Source organism: Eubalaena glacialis, chromosome 10 (assembly GCF_028564815.1).
Source record: "Eubalaena glacialis isolate mEubGla1 chromosome 10, mEubGla1.1.hap2.+ XY, whole genome shotgun sequence".
Lineage (NCBI taxonomy): Eukaryota > Metazoa > Chordata > Mammalia > Artiodactyla > Balaenidae > Eubalaena > Eubalaena glacialis.
Window position 1 is genome coordinate 69,890,165 of NC_083725.1, and position 17,184 is coordinate 69,907,348.

At 36.0% G+C, this 17,184-nt stretch overlaps 1 protein-coding gene across 2 annotated transcripts in view; it reads left to right on the forward strand.

Annotated features, from left to right (window-relative positions):
• The window catches only part of FCHSD2 (FCH and double SH3 domains 2), a 305,717-nt gene that overhangs the window by 70,688 nt on the left and 217,845 nt on the right, over window positions 1-17,184 (forward strand). The window contains exon 1 of one of the 2 annotated variants that reach the window (XM_061201283.1): window positions 7,091-7,132. The exons of the other annotated variant lie outside the window; for it this stretch is intronic. The gene's annotated coding sequence lies outside the window, so the exon portion shown is untranslated. Of the gene's footprint in view, window positions 1-7,090; window positions 7,133-17,184 lie in introns of those variants that run through there. 2 annotated transcript variants of the gene reach the window in all.

A 17,184-nucleotide genomic window follows, 5' to 3' on the forward strand; every position in this document is an offset into this window, starting at 1 on the left:
ACAGTCATAATTTTTTTGTCATTCTACAGTTCTACTAACTAAACAAAAAGTTGAGTGGAATTGCAACCCATTTATTAAATGTCTATATACACTCTAACAAACATTGTATATATCAATAAAATTTTTAATGTGTCAAATAAATTTGCTTCTTGCTGTTAATTTATCTAATCTAAGTTGGATTGACAACAGTGCTACTCACAAGAGATAATGTATATCTAAACTATTCCTATGTTTTATTTTAACAACATTCAGTGTAGAGAAACCAGACTCACAGAGGTGTGTTGATGAGAATGGGAGAAGAGATTTAAAAGAAATTTCAGCTAACTCAGGATATTCATTTCTAACTTTTTTCTAAGATGAAGCAAATGTTTTTTTATTTACAGAATACGTTTTTCATTAATAGTTAGTTCCAACAATTTGTCCTGTAGAGTTATAGTTAAATTTAAATTCTCTCTCAATTAAAGAAATGGATTCTGGAGTCATAAATGTCCTGTATATGGATCTTCTTTTGATGGGAAAAGAAGATTGAAAATGTTTCCTCAAATTTGTAAGGTGTGTTCAAACTTTAAATGACACAATAGACCAAATAGACTTAATTGGTATTTATAGGACATACTACCCGAAAGTGGCAGAATACACTTTCTTCTCAAGTGCTCACAGAACATTCTCCAGGATAGATCACATCTTGGGTCACAAATCAAGCCTTGGTAAATTTAAGAAAATTGAAATCGTAGCAAACATCTTTTCCGACCACAGAGCTATGAGATTAGAAATCAATTACAGGAAAAAAACTGTAAAAGAAATACAAAGACATGGAGGCTAAACAATACTAAATAACCAAGGGATCACAGAAGAAATTAAAGAGGAAATCAAAAAATACCTAGAAACAAATGACAATGAAAACACGATGGACCAAAACCTATGGGACGCAGCAAAAGCAGTTCTAAGAGGGAAGTTTATAGCAATACAATTCTACCTCAAGAAACAAGAAACATTTAAATAAACAACCTAACCTTACACCTAAAGCAACTAGAGAAAGAAGAACAAACAAAACCCAAAGTTAGTAGAAGGGAAGAAATCATAAAGATCAGAGCAGAAATAAATAGAAATGAAGAAAACAGTAGCAAAGATCAGTAAAACTAAAAGCTGGTTCTTTGAGAAAATAAACAAAATTGATAAACCTTTAGCCAGACTCATCAAGAAAAAAAGGGAGAGGACTCAAATCAGTAAAATTAGAAATGGAAAAGGAGAAATTACAGCTGACACCATAGAAACACAAAGGATCATAAGAGAGTACTACAAGCAACTATATGCTAATAAAATGGACAACCTGGATGAAATGGACAAATTCTTAGAAAAGTACAGCCTTCCAAAACTGAACCAAGAAGAAATAGAAAATATGAACAGACCAAGCACAAGTAATGAAATTGAAACTGTGATTAAAACTCTTCCAACAAACAAAAGTCCAGGACCAGATGGCTTTACAGGTGAATTCTATTAAACATTTAGGGAAGAGCTAACACCAGTCTTTCTCAAACTCTTCCAAAAAATTGCAGAGGATGCAACACTCCCAAACTCATTCCATGTGAGGCTACCATCACCCTGATACCCAAACCAGACAAAGATATCACAAAAAAAGAAAACTACAGGCCAATATCACTGATGAACATAGACGCAAAAATCCTCAACAAAATACCAGCAAACAGAATGCAACAACACATTAAAAGGATCATATACCATGATCAAGTGGGATTTATCTCAGGGATGCAAGGATTCTTCAATATATGCAAATCAATCAATGTGATGCACTGTATTAACAATTGAAGGATAAAAACCATATGATAACCTCAATAGATGCAGAAAAAGCCTTTGACAAAATTCAACACCCATTTATGATAAAAACTCTCCAGAAAGTGGGCACAGAGGGAATCTACCTCAACATAATAAAGGCCATATATGACAAAACCACAGCAAACATTATTCCCAATAGTGAAAAATTGAAAGCATTTCCTCTAAGATCAGGAGCAAGACAAGGGTGTTCACTCTCGCCACTATTATTCAACATAGTTTTGGAAGTCCTAGCCATGGCAATCAGAGAAGAAAAAGAAATAAAAGGAATACAAACTGGAAAAGAAGAAAAACTGTAACCGTTTGCAGATGACATGATACTATACATCGAAAATCCTAAAGATACCACCAGAAAACTACTAGAGCTAATCAATGAATTTGGTAAAGTTGCAGAATACAAAATTAATTCACAGAAATCTTTTGCATTCCTATACACTAACAGCAAAAGGACAGAAAGAGAAATTAAGGAAACAATCGCATTTACCATTGCAACAAAAAGAATGAAATACCTAGGAATAAACCTACCTAAGAAGACAAAAGACCTGTACTCAGAAAATGTATAAAACACTGATGAAAGAAATCAAAGATGACAGAAACAGATGGAGAGAGATACCATGTTCTTGGATTGGAAGAATCAATATTGTAAAAATGACTGTACTACCCAAAGCAATCTACAGATTCAACGCAATTCAATGCAATCCCTATCAAATTACCAATGGCATTTTTCACAGAACTAGAACAAAAAATTTTACAGTTTGTATGGAAACACAAAAGATGCCAAATAGCCAAGGCAATCTTGAGAAAGAAAAATGGAGCTGGAGGAATGAGGTTCCCTGTACTGTACTTTGTAGTATAAAAAGCTACAGTTATCAAGACAATATGGTACTGGCACAAAAACAGAAATATAGATTGATGGAACAGGATAGAAAGCCCAGAGATAAACCCACGCACCTATGGTCACCTAATCTATGACAAAGCAGGCAAGAATATACAAAGGAGAAAAGACAGCCTCTTCAATAAGTGGTGCTGGGAAAACTAGACAGCTACATATAAAAGAATGAAATTAGAACAGTCCCTAACACCATACACAAAAATAAACTCAAATGGATTAAAGACTTAACTGTAAGACCAGACACTATAAAACTGTTAGAGGAAAACATAGCCCGAACACTCTTTGACATAAATCACAGCAACATCTTTTTTGACCCACCTCCTAGAGTAATGAAAAAACAAACAAACAAATGGGACCTAATGAAACTTAAAAGCTTTTGCACAACAAAGGAAACCATAAACAAGACAAAAAGACAACCCTCAGAATGAGAGAAAATATTTGCAAATGAAGTAACTGGCAAAGGATTAATCTCCAAAATATACAAGCAGCCCATACAACTCAGTATCAAAAAAAACAAACAACCCAATCAAGAAATGGGCAGAAGACCTAAAAAACATTTCTCCAAAGAAGACATACAGATGGGCAGCACACACATGAAAAGATGCTCAACATCACTAATTATTAGAGACATGCAAATCAAAACTACAATGAGGTATAGACCTCACACCGGTCAGAATGACCATCATCAAAAAATCTGCAAACAACAAATGCTGGCGAGGGTGTGGAGAAAAGGGAACCCTCCTGCACTGTTGGTGGGAATGTAAATTGATATAGCCACTGTAGAAAACAGTATGGAGTTTCCTTTAAAAACTAAAAACAGAACTACCATATGACCCAACAATCTCACTACTGGTCATATGCCCAAAGAAAACCATAATTCAAAAATACACATGCACCCCAATGTTTATAGCAGCACTATGTACAGTAGCCAGGACATGGAAGCAACCTAAATGTCCATCAACAGAGGAATGGATAAAGAAGATGTTGTACATATATACAATGGAGTATTACTCAGCCATAAAAAGGAATGAAATTGGGTCATTTGTAGAGATGTGGATGGACCTAGAGAGTGTCATACAGAGTGAAGTAAGTCAGAGAAAAGCAAATATCGTATAATAATGGATATATGTGGAACCTAGAAAAATGATATAGATGATCTTATTTGCAAAGCAGAAATAGAGACATAGACGTAGAGAACAAATGTATGGATACCAAGGGGGGAAGGGGTGGGGAGGGAGGAATTGGGAGACAGGGATTGACACATATACTTTATTGATATTTTGTATAAAATAGACAACTGATGGGAACATACTGTATAGCACAGGGAACTCTACCTAATGCACTGTGGTAACCTAAATGGGAGGGAAGTCCAAAAGGGAGGGGATATCTGTATGTGTATGGCTGATTCATTTTGTTGTGTAGTGGAGGCTAACACAACATTGTAAAGCAACCATACTCCAATAAAAATTAATTAAAACAACAAAACAAACAGAAAAGACTGAGCAGGACCTTGAGGGGCCTTCCCAGGTACAAAAAACAAAACAAAACAAATTTGTAAGGTGTGTAGAGATAATCTTTCAACAAATGTACAATATCTGATATTACCTACTTCATTGAAAATTATTATTATATTATGGAACATGCCATAAGCATCTCATTCAGTCTACTAACTTCCTTGTTTGCTTTGACCTTATTGGCCATTGAGAAACATTTGTATGCCTTCCTTACATGAAGTATGAAGATCATTAAAAATAACAAATATATAAGACAGGTAAGTCTGGCTGTCTAATTCACACCTTTAAAATATTGGGACCAAACATTTTTCATCTTGTAGAAACACTAAGAATTCATTTAATTTTTCATTTTTGACAGAACATTTCCCCTTGATACCATGGAACCTGTAGTATATGATCAGTTTCCATATTATCACTCAGTGAGGATACTCTCTACCATATTGCATTAACCTTTAAGTAATCCACAATTATAGTACATCAGTAAGCATATTGTGTAGACAGGTGACTTTTATTTAAAATCATGGCAAGAGTTTCTCGATGAAAGAAGCAGTGCATTGACTTACACTCTGGAGTAAAGTCCTTAATGTGGTAAACTCCTTAATCCTTTAACTGTCCAGAATATTCCTGTCATGACAGTTGCACCATCAGAAAACACTATTACACAAAGTTTAAACTCCAAATCACATTTGTTGAATATATAATCTTTCATAAGTTTATGCAGTTCAAAGTTATTTGTTTGGCAATTAAGCTGAAAAAAAAATTCTTCCTTCATAACACCATCCTATTCAAATGTAATTGCCATGTTATCTTTGCATTTATAAAGGGTCAATAAAAACACATTGCTAGGTTTGTGTGTTCTATGAATTATTTTCCGTACATTAGCCAGTTCCTGAATGCATTGAACTATGGTATCACTACAAATTGATTCTTGCAGCGGGGGTGGTAGTGGTGGGATGAACTGGGAGATTGGGAGTGACATATATACACTAATATGTATAAAATAGATAACTAATAAGAACCTGCTGTATAAAAAATAAATAAAATTAAATTTAAAAAAATTTTTTTAAAGTTAAAAAAAAATTGATTTTTTTTTAACATCTTTATTGGCGTATAATTGCTTTACAATGGTGTGTTAGTTTCTGCTTTATAACAAAGTGAATCAGTTATATACATATGTTCCCATATCTCTTCCCTCTTGCATCTCTCTCCCTCCCGCCCTCCCTATCCCACACCTCTAGGTGGTCACAAAGCACAGAGCTGATCTCCCTGTGCTATGCGGTTGCTTCCCACTAGCTATCTATTTTACGTTTGGTAGTGTATATATGTCCATGCCACTCTCTCTTTTTGTCACATCTTACCCTTCCCCCTCCCCATATCCTCAAGTCCATTCTCTAGTAGGTCTGTGTCTTTATTCCCATCTTCTTTATTGCAGACTCACTGAATATTTCCAAGCACACATATTTGATGGAGTTTTTCCTTAATGTCAACATATATGGTTTTTTTTAGTTTTAGTATCCTGAGGAACTACTGTGTAAGAACACTAGAAAACACTAATGTTATATGTGAAAGAAGAAACGTGCTTCTCTTGGCTTTGTAATTCAGTACTCTTTATTTTCAAATTAATTTTTTTGTGTTGAACTGTATTTCTTTATATTTTCTGTATAAATGTTTTATTGTTTCATAGCCAGTCCATCTCTGCAAATAACACATTGTGGTTTTACCACTTCACTGTAAATTATACTTATAAGTAAAATTAGTATGAACTCTTTGGTCTTCCTTGTTTTGAAATCACTTCCATTGTTATTTGATTTACTACTTGTGCCTCATTCAGAGGTGTATCTTTCCTCACCAAAGAAGGCCAGTTAAGCTTTTTGCTGTTTGTAAAACAGAGGTAAAAATATCTATTTATTTTCTTAAGTAAAAATATTAAATTATAAATTACAGGATTGATTAAAAATTTAAATGATTATAAAATGACAAGTTACGGAAATAAATGATTTTATTTTCTCAGATTGTTTTCTCTTGCATTATAGTTGACAAACTAACCAATGTCAAATTGCTGTAAAAGTGTCTAAATGCCTACATTTAATTTCTGTACTTTTCGTATTGTGGACCAGTAACAAACAGTTGGAGGACCTTTGTTCTGATCTAAGGATTACTGGAGGGTCACTGGGAGTTGTTCTGAGGTTTTTTTATTATTTTTCCTAGAGTAGAAATTCTGGGCCTTTGGTGAAACCCAATTATAACTTTGTTTTGCTTTGTTTGAAATACAATGGGGAGAATATCTTCCCATATCTTTGTATGGAGACGTAATACCCAACAAATATAAAGTCAATCTGAAGTAACTTTAAGCAGGCAGTTTGCAGATGTTCCTTTTATCTCCCTGTGTAGACATGGAAAGGCTTGTTTAAGGATAATGGTTATAGTTAATGCTGTCTTATTTTTTCACCTGATACTGAAAAATCATTATGGTAGTGCCTGGGTTCCTATGTCCATTTCACGATTACACCAATGTCCTTTCATAATAGGGACCTGTTTAAGAGCCTTATATGTTTAGCAGCTATCTCTCAAATCTATTTTAATGAGGGTGACCCATTTCATATATGTTTATAGCAATCTTCTGTATATGATTTATAAATGTACACATACCTGTGTATCTGATATACCTATATCTTATATTTATCTAGACTGATAGACGTCCTTTTTTCCTCACCTATTTCTATATATCATTGAATTGTTTTAATGACTTTTTAATGGAGCCTTGGAGCTGGAAGTGATGGAAAGTCCGTATGTTCCAATTCTCTTTACATTCATTCTCTCTTTTTAATATAGAGAAGGGATTGGCAAACTACAACCATCTGGCTTGACACCTGTTTTTGTAAGTAAAGTTTTATTGGACCATAGTCATGCTCATTTGTTAACGTTATCTCTGGCTTCTTTCTTGCTGCACTGGCAGAGTTGACACAGGGATCATATGGCCTGCAAGGCCAAAAATATTTACTTTCTGCACTTTACAGAAAAAATTTGCCAAACACTGATACAGAGGTCTTGCAACTTCTTTCTGAATTCAGTGATAGTAATTTTATTGTCGTTCAAGGCATTCATCTTCTAGTTAGAAAGTTCCTATTTATACTGAGCAAAAATCTTCTTTTCTGTGTAATCTTTGGGTACATGACAGTCTTTTAGGAATTTGAAGACAACTTTTATGCTTGCTCTTATCTCTTTCTGCAGGTCTATACACCATTCCCAGTCTTCCCAGTCCTAAAATTCTGTAGTTTATTTAGTTCACACTTGAATGACCTATGTGCCTCAGTTTTAAACCTTTTACCAATCTTGTGTCCTGTCATTATTCCTCAGACATTGATACTCGGATCAGAACCCTAATAATCCTATGGATATGATTGGCTCAGAGTAGAGCAGACTGTTTAAGTTTTACTATGCATTTCTTATGTACTGGTCACTCAGTGATGTTATTTCTGTTCATATAGACTAAGATGCATTATCCTTTTAGATAGCAATGTTACGTTAGTGGCTTTTATTGAGCTTAAATTCAAAACCACGAAGTCTTTTACGTATTTTACCATTAAATCAGATCGTCTCCATTCTATTCTGAACCCACAGCAGAACTTTTACCTCTGTGAGGGTCCATTGTATTGAGATAGCCCACTGTGCCAGTTATATTGAGAAGTTTTTGCATCTTGAGTCTGTCATTCTTACATTTACTGTTTCTCTTAGCTGTCATGTAAGAATATATGATAGTAGTGAGTTGCTTGATCATCACCTTGCTATATTTGCATGTTCATTATTGAACACAAGTGAAATTTTTATGGGAGTTTCTCTTAGAATTGATGGTAATTTGAATCATTTCTCAGCAAATAATCCTTTTCCACCCTTTTCCTTGGGGTGAAACAGTCATCTCTGACTCACTGACTTTGGACTTGGTCATATGGCTTACTTGAGCCGATAGAATGGAGATGGAAGTGACAGCAGGCAATTTCTGAAATGAGGCTTTAAGAGCCCTGGCAAGTTTCTTGTAGTTCTCTTGTACTTCTGCTATTTCCTACAAGAAAAACTTGCCCCAGCTAATTACTGCCCCTTCAGATTGGGTCCCAGAATGAAAGATAAGTGAAGGAGAACTGAACTCAATTCACAAACCTGAAGCGGAGATGCTCTAACCAAACTCGAATTCATGAATAAGAAATTAGCATTTAATGTTGTAAGCCATTGGCATTTTTGGAGTTTTGTTATACAACATTAATTCAGCAATAGCTGACCCATACATGGCTAAACAAGTCATTCTGTTTGTAGGGAGTCGTCTCTGAAATGCCTATTACCTGTAAATAACAAAGTGATTCAATACTAGACCATCTACAGAGTGAAGTAAGTCAGAAAGAGAAAAACAAATATCGTATATTAACGCATATATGTGGAATCTAGAAAAATGGTACAGATGAACCAGTTTGCAGGGCAGAAATAGAGACACAGATGTAGAGAACAAATGTATGGGCACCGTGGGGGGGTGGTGGGATGAATTGGGAGATTGGATTGACATATATACACTACTATGTATAAAATAGGTAACTAAGAACCTGCTGTATAAAAAATAAATAAATAAAATAAAATTCTAAAATTCAAAAGAAAAATACTAGGCCATCAAGAACCCTGGGTAAAAGGAGATCAGAGGTAAAATTTGGGTTTACATGTGCTGAGATGCATGTCCATGGCATGAGGTAAGAGATCCTCTGAGGAAAGGAACTACAGTTACTAAACAGGATACACAGATATATGCTGCTGCTCTAGCTGTGCCTCAAATGCTTTGGGTCAATTCTTTACTTCTTTGCAGTTTGACTTGCTACCATTGTTAGGTTTTTCTACTTCTTTCTATTCTGTTTTCCTGTACCTCCTCATCTTCTGTGATTTTTTTTCACTTTTGGAAATAGCGCATATTTTCACAGTTTATATGTAGTATGTAAAGAAATAACAGAATAAGACCACTGGAGTTCTAATTCTGGCTCTGCCATTTAACACAATCACTCCAAATAAGTTATTTAAACCATTTCGTCCTCTACATAGGGGGGTTAATAAATAACTCACAGTTGCTGCTAAGCTGAAATGAGATGACAAAGTCGTTGGCTCAGCATCATTTGTATATACAGTCATTTAGCAAATACTTACTGAGTGAATTCTGAGGGATACAGTGCTTTGCACATTATAAAAAAGTCAGTGTGGGACTTCCCTAGCGGTCCAGTGGTTAAGATTCCGCACTTCCACTGCAGGGGGCACAGGTTCAATCCCTGGTCCGGGAACTCAGATCGTGCATGCTGTGTGGCGTGACCAAAAAAAAAAAAGTCTGTGCATTTTATGGCATTTTGATAATCATAGTCTTAGAAAGTACTTGTTGGTATCACATTGATGTCAAGTGAAAAGAAAAGAGAATTCTATTTCTATTTGTGGAACAAAGAACATAAGTATTTGCCACTAGAAATCATGGAACAGTTTTATGGATGTGTTTATGTTACATCATGGCTTAATGCTTTATTTCAGGGCTTTTTACGTTACCCTTGGCAGTGAATAGGTACTGTCAGTAGCTGGTATTTTTTGTTCTATCCGAAGATATGAATCCAAGGCAGAGTATAAGAAGATTGCTTATGCTCTGTTTCCTCTTCTAGTTACGTTTATTCAGAATATAAATTCAAGTAGATATCATGCCACTTGGTATTATGAATGATCATATTCTTTTTGTATAACCTTGGATAAGGTACAATAAAAACAATGAAGCTAACAACTTTTCTCTCCTATTATTTGAGCGCGTATCAGACATTTTGACTGTTTCATAGAAATTTTTTTTTAATTTAAAAATTAATTGTGGTTTCAACAATTCGAATAGTACAGAGGTATATACAGTAAAATCAATTGTCTTCTTCTGTTTCTTTTCAAATTTACCCCCTTATGTTTGGCGTGAATCTTTTCCTTTTATGTGTGCTCAGTTAATATGTAGGGTTTTTTTTAATCCTTTATAAAAAGTAGGATCATACTTAAGTTTATTCTATACCTTGTCTTTCATATTTAATAGTATTTTTATCATTGATATTTTCCTCAAGTGAATACTTAAAGATGGCAGTTTTGGGCTTCCCTGGTGGCGCAGTGGTTAAGAATCCACCTGCCAATGCAGGGACACAGGTTTGAGCCCTGGTCTGGGAAGATCCCACATGCCGCGGAGCAACTAAGCCCGTGCGCCACAACTACTGAGCCTGCGCTCTAGAACCCATGCTCCACAACAAGAGAAGCCACTGCAATGAGAAGCCCGCGCACCACAATGAAGAGTAGCCTCCGCTCTCCACAACTAGAGAAAGCCTGCATGCAGCAATGGAGACCCAACACAACCAAAAATAATAAATAAAATAACTTTTTAAAAAATTTATTAAAAAAAATCTCGGTTTTATTGGCAGCATCATAGTTCACATTATGGCTGTAGATTATTTAACATCCACATTGATCCGCATCTGATTAATGTAAGCTGTTGAAAAACAATACTGTAATGAACATCCTTTTTTATCTCGTTATACTTGTGCTTTTATTTTAATAATTTTTTTTTTTTTAATTTATTTATGGCTGTGTTAGGTCTTCGTTTCTGTGCGAGGGCTTTCTCTAGTTGCAGCAAGCGGGGGCCACTTTTCATCGCGTTCGCGGGCCTCTCACTGTCGCGTCCTCTCTTGTTGCGGAGCACAGGCTCCAGACACGCAGGCTCAGTAATTGTGGCTCACGGGCCTAGTTGCTCCGCGGCATGTGGGATCTTCCCAGACCAGGGCTCGAACCCGTGTCCCCTGCATTAGCAGGCAGATTCTCAACCACTGCGCCACCAGGGAAGCCCCTAAATTTTAAAATAAATATTAATACGTAAAACAATTTTTTTTCTAATAGGTAAAAATTTTTTAAATGCTATAGCAATTTATGTTTCTACTAACGATTTGTAGGAGGATCTGGTGCATCTCACCCTTACCAGGAGTGGATATTGCCAGTCATTAATTTGTTTTTGCCAAGCTGGATCAAAAATAGTATCTAACTTTAAGTTTTATTTCTCTGAATACTGGTGTTTATGCACATTCCCATGTTTGTAGCTATTTGCAGTGCCTTTGGCTATTCACGTAGTTTTTTATTGCTTGTTTTTCCTTTTAAAATCATTTCATAGGGGCTTTTCAAAACTTATTGCAGGCATTCAGGCAAGAGGTCTTTTTTACTTTCCTTCCCATCTTTCGTTTTAGAGTTTTTTATATAACATACTAGAAAAATAATGAATTATTTTTGTATATAATATGTGCATTGTTTTATATACATTAGTTACGCACCATTTGCCTAATTTTAATGTATATCTCAAGCACATTTGTGCTTTAGTCTCTAAAAGACAGAGTTTGAATTCTTTTATTATAGGTTGGTAGAATTTTGGAAATAAGATTTGGAAGTGACTTTGGAAATATTTTTTGTGAAGTTCATTTCTAAAAAAATTATTTTTAGTTAATTAATTCAACAGTATTAATAGAGTCAATAGTCCTAGAATTCTGTGGTTGAGCTTTAGAGTAAAATGATATTTATTCAGCATCTGCTGTGTCCCAGTCACTGTGCTAGGCATTTCATAGGCTCATTTTAATTCTCACAACAATTGTATCCCTTTGGTTGAATCTCCATGGGTCAGACTTGAGGAAATTTGTAACAGGGGTGCACATTGGAAATATCCATTGTAACCCTTTTACTTTTCAGATGAGCAACCTGAGGTCCTAAAAAGTTACTGATTTTCTTGAGCAAGTAGTGCTATAGCTCAAATATCTTGGCCAGGCTGGGATTTCTTCTACCATCCTCCGCAGTAGTTAGCCTGGGCTTAATTTTACTAAATGTCAGGAAAACTGGAACTTGGGGTAATTTAAAATTAATAACAGTAAAAAGTATGTCTGTACTCTGCTTGCAATGAATTTTACTTAATAGGATGAGAAAGTTAATATTTACTTTTAATTTTTTAAAAAAACAATCTGAGCTTGTTTTTGAACTTTATTGGAATGAAAGAATGATTCACTGCCTAAATTTAAATGAGTTTTATTTTAAATCTTTTAAGAATTATTTTTATGGTTGTCTACCTAAAAAATGACCTTACATATATGCAGAAAAATTAATATGTACCTGTTTTACTGAATTATAGTTGATATATAAAATGTCATGGAAACTTAAGGAGCATCGTATTCCTATTGTAGGAAGAAGAATGGTAGAGAAGTATGTCCAGGGCCTTCTAGAACTGTTGTACAGTTTGTGCCCTTGCTAAGCTAGGGTTCCAATGGAAACTGAAAACCAGTCTTGGCTTTCCTCATCACGCTGAATGCCTTGGCATAGTCCCTTGAAGAAAGGCCCCCTTTCCTTCACACAGAGATAATGGTTGCCTTGCCAAGCTGTTTCCTGTGCAGTTGTGTCCTCCCAGAGAGGGCACCTTTAACTAATTCATCTACTAGAATGGTCCCTTTGAATCATACAGAGGTCATATATAGGATAGTGGCAGGCTCTGAATGTATCAGTAATCACAAACTTGGAAACAGAGTTACAAATACAGACTCTCACTGGTAATTGTTCTGTGTTCATCAGGATAGGCTATTGGTTTAACCAACAACCCCAAAATCTCTGAGGCTTAACAAGAAGAAACCGATTGTCACTTACTTAACACTTTATTGAAGGAGTTTGGTGAATAGCCTTCATGTGATCCAGGCTTCATTAATGTTGAGGCTCTAAGATTCTTTTTGATTGATTGATTGATTGATGATTGATTGCCACTTTGGGTCTTCGTTACTGTGCGGGGGCTTTCTCTAGTTGCGGCGAGCAGGGGCTACTCTTCTTTGCGGTGCGCAGGCTTCTCATTATGGTGGCTTCTCTTGTTGTGGAGCGTGGGCTCTAGGCTCACGGGCTTCAGTAGTTGTGGCTCGTGGGCTCTAGAGCACAGGCTTCAGTAGTTGTGGCACACAGGCTCTAGAGCACAGGCTCAGTAGTTGTGGCACATGGGCTTAGTTACTCCACGGCGTGTGGGATCTTCCCAGACCAAGGCTCAAACCCGTGTCCCCTGCATTGGCAGGTGGATTCTTAACCACTGCGCCACCAGGGAAGTCCAAGGCTCTAAGATTCTTAGGGCCTCAAGTCCTCTGCTGGATACTCTGCATCTAGCTAGCAGAAGGGGAAGGAGGGAAACAGATTGTACAAGGGAGGTCTTGATGGGCCAGACCTGAATGTAGCACGCATTATTTCTTCTTACATCCCATTTGCCAAAACTCAGTCAAATGGTCACATCTAATTTAAGAGGAGACTGTATGTCTTGAAGGAGGGGAGAACAAAAGTAAAGCTAGCAGTCTCTGACTTGTTTGATTTTAAAATACAGAAATAGTTTTTTTCTTAATCTGAAAATATTATTTTATCTATTTATACTGTGTACTGTTGAGTCAGTGTTTTAAGAGAACAGTAAAAGTTGTATGTAATTTAACTGATTAATTCCTTTAATTACGTAAATGGTCAGTGGATCTGGTAACCAAGATAGGAAGGAACAATTAAAGAAATAGAAATTTTAAATGATATATTACTTGGCAGATTGCCCAGAAAAGTAGATGGAGCAATAAATACCTGCTTATGAAAACTAATAATATTTGCATTCACTACTTAATAGAGGCTTTTAATGATTTAATCTATGATGCAAAGAGTTTTGTACTGTAGCTAATAGAGATCTTGTATATGTTTCGTTAGATTTATATCTAAGAATTTCATTTTTTAAATGATAATGTAAATGGTATTGTGATTTTAAGTTCCACTTTTCATTGCTGGTTTGTAGGAAAGCAGAGGACTTTTGTATATTAACTTTGTATCCTGGGATTTCCCTGGTGGTGCAGAGGTTAAGAATCTGCCTGCCAATGCAGGGGACATGGGTTTGAGCCCTGGTCCGGGAAGATCCCACATGCCGCAGAGCAGCTAAGCCCATGCGCCACAACTACTGAGCCTGCGCTCTAGAGCCTGCAACCCACAACTACTGAAGCTCGTGTTCCCTAGAACCTGCGTGCTGCAACTACTGAGCCCACGTGCTGCAACTACTGAAGCCTGCATGCCTAGAGCCCGTGCTCTGCAACAAGAGAAGCCACCGCAATGAGAAGCCCGTGCACTGCAACGAAGAGTAGCCCCCACTCACCACAACTAGAGAAAGCCTGCATGCAGCAACGAAGACCCAACACAGCCAAAAAAAAAAAAAAAAAAACTTGGTATCCTGCAACCTCACTACAATCACTTTTTAGTTCCAGAGGTTTTTTCTGTTGATTCTTTAGGATTTTCTCTATAGACGATCATGTCATCTACAAACAAAAGACAGTTTTATTTCTTCCTTCCCAATCTATATACCTTTTATTTCCTTGTCTTATTACATTAGCTAGAACTTCCAGTACGATGTCAAAAAGGAGTAGTGAGAGGGGACATCCTTGCCTTGTTACTGATCTTAGCAGGAAAGCTTCAAGTTACTCACCATTAGGTATGATATTAGCTGTAGGGATTTTGTAGATAGTCTTTATCAAGTTGAGGGAGTTCCTCCCTATCCATAGTTTACTGAGTTTTATCATAAATGGGTGTTTGGTTTTGTCAGATGCTTTTTCTGCATCTATTGATATGATCATGTGACTTTTTTCTTTTTGGCCTGTTGATGTGATGGATTACATTACTTGATTTTCAAATGTTGAATCAGCCTTGCATACCTGGGATAAATCCCACTTGGTCATGGTGTATTTTATACATCATTGGGTTCAATTTGCTAAAATTTTGTTGAGAATATTTGCATCTATGCTCATGAGAGATATTGATCTGTAGCTTTCTTGTAATGTCTTTGTCTAATTTTGGTATTAGGATAATGCTGGTCTCATAGAATAAGTTAGGAAGTATTCATTCTGTTTCTGTCCTCTGAAAGAGATCGTAGAGAATTGGTATATTTCTTCCTTAAGTGTTTGGTGGAATTCACCAGTGAACCCATCTGGACCTGGTGCTTTCTCTTTTGGAAGGTTATTAATTATTGATTCAGTATCTTTAATCAGTTGAACATTAATGATTTAAATTATGAATTAAAAGAGATGTCAGATTAGATCAATAAATAAGACCCAACAATATGCTATTGACAACAAACATATTATAGATATATCTATATCCAGGTATAGGCCTCTTCAGATTCTCTCTTTCTTCTTGTTTGAGTTTTTGGGCACATTGTGTCTTTCAAGGAATTAGTCCATTTCTTCTAGGTTATCAAATTTATGAGCATAGAGTTATTCATGGTATTCCTTTATTATCTTTTTTATGTCCATAGTATCTGTAATGCTATTCTCCTCTTTCATATCCTATGTTAGTAATTTGTATCTTCTCTGTTTTTTCTTAGCCTGGCTAGAGGCTTATCAATTTTACTGATCTTTTCAAAGAACCAGCTTTTAGTTTTATTGATATTCTCTGTTGATTTCCTGTTTTCGATTTCATTGATTTCTTTTTTTTGGCTGCACCACGCGGCCTGTGGGATATTAGTTCCTGACCAGGGATTGAACCCATGCCCCCTACACTGGAAGCACGGAGTCTTAACCACTGGACCACCAGGGAAGTCCCTCAGTTTCATTGATTTCTTTTCTAAGTCTTATTATTTCTTTTCTTCTATTTCCTTTAGATTTAATTTGCTTTTTCTGTTTTTCTAGTTTCCTAAGGTGAAACTTAGATTATTGATTTTAGATATTTTTTTAATTTTTGTAATTTGTTTTGTTGAAGTAAAATAGTTGACTTAGTTGATTTACAATGTTGTGTTAATTTCTGCTGTACAGCAAAGTGATTCAGTTATACATATATATATATATATATATTCTTTTTCATATTTTTTTCCATTATGGTTTATCACAGGATATTGAATATAGTTCCCTGTGCTATACAGCAGGACCTTGTTGTTTGTCCATTCTATATATAATAGTTCGCATCTGCTAATCCCAAACTCCCAGTTCATCCCTCCATACCCCCTCTCCCCCTTGGCAACCACAAGTCTGTTCTCTGTGTCTGTGAGTCTGCTTCTTTTTTGTAGATAAGTTCATTTTTGTCATATTTTAGATTCCACATATAAGTGATGTCATATGGTATTTTTCTTTTCCTGACTTACCTCACATAGTATGATATTCTCTAGGTCCATCCTAAAATACATGGAAATTAAATAACACACTTCTAAATAACACATGGGTCAGGACTTCCCTGGTGGTCCAGTGGTGAAGAATCCACCTTCCAATGCAGGGGACACAGGTTCGATCCCTGGTCAGTGAACTAGGATCCCACATGTCACAGGGCAACTAAGCCCGTGCACCACAACTACTGAGCTTGCATGCCTTGACAGGAGAACCTGTGTGCCACGAACTACAGAGTCCATGCACTCTGGAGCCCACGCGCCACAACTACAGAGCCCACGCGCCACAGCTAGAGAGGGAAGGCCCACGCTCCACAACTAGAGAGAAGCCCACATACAACAACGAAGAGCCCATGCCGCAATGAAAGATCCCACATGCCTCAACGAAGACCCTGAATGCTGCAACTAAGACCCGACGCAGCCAAAAAAATAAAGAAAATAAACAAAAATTTTTTTAAATTAAAAATAAATAAATAAAAACACATGGGTCAAAAAAGAACCTCAAGAGAAGTCTCAAGAGAAATTTTAAAATAGTTAAACTAAATGAAAATGAAAACTACTTATCAAAATTTGTGGGATGCAGTGATAACAGTGCTTAAAGGGGAATTTACAATATTAAATGTATATTTTCATTGTGGTCTGAGAGCAGACATTGTATAATTTCTGTTCTTTTAAATATTTTAAGCTATGTTTTATGGTCCACAATGTGGTCTATGTTGGTGAATGTTCCATATGAACAT